The 2,889-nt window shown below is 51.9% G+C and overlaps 1 long non-coding RNA gene across 1 annotated transcript in view; it reads right to left on the reverse strand.

Moving 5' to 3' along the window:
- LOC103595351 overlaps window positions 1–279 on the reverse strand; it is a 933-nt gene extending 654 nt beyond the window's left edge. The window contains exon 1 of the long non-coding RNA XR_550943.1: window positions 229–279. This is a non-coding gene — a long non-coding RNA (uncharacterized LOC103595351). The remainder of the gene's footprint in view (window positions 1–228) is intronic.
- Between the last annotated feature and the right edge of the window lie 2,610 nt (window positions 280–2,889).

Consider the following 2,889-nt stretch of genomic DNA (forward strand, 5'->3'; position numbering starts at 1 on the left):
TTTAAGTTATATTTGCTTTTAGTCTCCTCCCACCCCCTACAAACCCTGCACATACCACACATTGAGCTGAAACGTTTGAGGACTTGTGTGTGTGCGTGTGTGTGTGTGTGTGTGCGCGCGCGTGCGTGCAGGTGAGAGGCTGAGGGGACCAAGACTTGCCATTGCCTCTTCTGTGGTTTGCAGGAACAGAGAGAGGAGAGAAAAACAGAAGGCAGAGAGCAAGCGCACCTTTCAGTCAAAAATCTCCCCATCTCTAGGCACAGCCTCAGCAGAACTGAGGACAGCTCAGCAACTCGGGGACCCCCATGCTCAGGGAAGCCACACTCTTGCGCCCCTTCCTCCCAACCCTGATGCCAACTGTAAAGTAAGTTCAGAGCCGCCTGGCAGTGGACTGCCCAGCCGCTCTGCCCTCAGCAGGCCCCGAGGCTGGTCCACTACGCCCTTCTAGGGCTGCTGGAGCCCACAGGGCGCCACCTGGAGGCAGGTGTGTGAGGCGTCACTGTCAGGCTTTCCTTTTCACCTTTCCTCGTGGTTGGAACTTTAATCAAATCTTGAGGGGTTGGGAGGGGCCCGGCAGCTTCCTACATCAATGCTGGTGTCCAGGGAGGGCTCAGCCTGCTCCTCAGAGGCAGAGGTTCAACTGCCTGGCATACAAAAATAAATCAGTGTATGAAACCAAGCCAAGGCAAACAGCAGCTTTTAAAAAGTCATCTTCCAATAAATAATTTATTACAGAGGAATGTTTTCCTTTAATAGCAAAACGCTTATAAATTCAGAAGTTATTTTTGTAAAAAAAATATCTATTTACTCACATGTATAAAAATAAGGTTTTTAGGACCATCCTCTCCTGGGTGTGGCCATGCCCTTCTTTGGGAGAGGGGACCCGGTGTGGCCTTGCAGGCCCTACTCGTGAGCTATACCTGCTCACCCCCTGCCTGCCATAGCTCACTCCTTTCTTCTGGTGTAAAGCTACACACTAGAAGTTATGGAACAAAATTATGCTGAGGCTTTTTGATTTTTTTCTTAATAGTTTCCCAAACTTCCCACAAACCCACTGACTGCATTTCCCCAAATTACCAATGTCCAGCACCCAGTACCCTGAAGCTGGGTGACCACCTGCTGAACACATGTGCCCTAGGTTCAGGCCACATTCCTGCCACCTCCTCCTCAAGATGGTCATATGTGAACAGTGAAGGGAAATGAGGTGACCTGGGTACGAGTGACCCAGGACCTGATGCAGGAAGAAAGAATTTTAATGTCAAATTTGGGTGGGAAGAGGAAAACAAAAAAAGGCCCAATTTAGGGACAAAAACACCCGTCAACATTTGCCAAGAGCCATTATCAATAAGGCTTAAGAAAGCCCTGGACGGGGCCTGCACTGGCGCAGAGGAAGGATGGGCGGGGCGGGGCGGGGCGGCAGCTTCCCTGGTAAGGAGGCAATGGTCTCAGCGCCTGCAAGTCAGGGCCGGGCACTCCGCTCTGGCCAAAACACAAGGGACACCACGCTGGAAGCTCTCGGTGATGCGAGCCTCTTTTCCTTCCTCTGTCTTGTCAAACACATCTGCATGTATGTACACACACAGAAACTGAGTGGCAATTCCAGAGAGATGGGGAGGAAGGGAGGAGGGGAGGGGACAAAGAGAGGATATTGAGATGAGTTAAGTGTTATGTAAAAAGCCACTGTCCAGCCAAAGCCTGTGGCCTCTCTTGCCCCAACAATGTTTGTATGTTGCTCCTTTTCCCATCCCTACCCAAGAACACGGGGGTGCGGGAGAGGGAGAGGAGGAAAGAGGACTGGCTTTCTCTGTCAAGAGGCAGTTACGTACATTTCAGAAGAAAAGCGGAGACAATCACGGTTAGACATCAACTGCGTGGCAGACAGAGTGACGAAGACTCACCAGAGGGGGCTGCTTTCTCCTCTGAAGTTCAGCTACCCTTAAGACATGACTAAGTTCCAGGGTTCATGGAACTGTCTTTCTGCACAAGGTGAAAACAAACACAGCCTGTTTCTGGCCCCAGGGCTGTAGCTAAACTCTAGACAGCAAGGGGGAGAAACACCACAACGTGCAAACTTGCACATGCACACACACACACACACACACACACACACACACACACACACACACACACACACACACACACACACACACACACGCTCACACGCTCACGCTCCCTTCACTGGTGCCACCATGCACAGAAACACTAAGGTCACAACGGTATTAACACTTCACATTATGAGTATTGTTTCCAAAGAGAAGCGGTTCATGGAATTAAAACATCCACAAGAGTAAGTCCCCTGGCGAGGATGAAGAAGCTGAAGATGGAGAGGTCGGGGTCACGACTGGGCGTGAGGGACCCACTGACTGTCCATCGGTCGGCCTAAGAGTTCCTCCACGCGCCGCGCCACATCCATTGTGTCTTCCAGATCGAAGTCCCCGTCGGTGTCCAGGACGGCGTCAGGGCTTGGGAGAGAAAGAAAAGAGATGAAGGAGAAGGGCAGAGGTTGTGAGAGACCACTCCCAGTCCCACAGCCCACCAGGTGAGGGGCCCAAGACCGTCTCCTCAGCCTAGGGCCTCCTAGGAAAAAACCGCCGATGGGAGTGCTGGGGAGCAGACTCAGCCAGTTGGACAGAGAGACCAAGACTAACACACTCAGCCCAGCCACCCCTAACACCGCCTGTCCAGACATGTCCAAACCCCATCTAATCCTTATACACAGCAAGAAAACCTCCATTTTCATAGAAGGAAGCAGATGACATTTGCCAACCCTACTCTAAGCTAGCAGTATCTTTTCGTTCAATCTCTCCCTCCCATGGGCCAGAGCTAGACCCAGGCTGGGTGGTCTCAGACCTAGAGGAGCTCTGGGTTCCTCCGTCCACCAGCCCGCCA

The sequence above is a fragment of the Galeopterus variegatus genome, unplaced genomic scaffold (assembly GCF_000696425.1).
Source record: "Galeopterus variegatus unplaced genomic scaffold, G_variegatus-3.0.2 Scaffold1751, whole genome shotgun sequence".
NCBI lineage: Eukaryota > Metazoa > Chordata > Mammalia > Dermoptera > Cynocephalidae > Galeopterus > Galeopterus variegatus.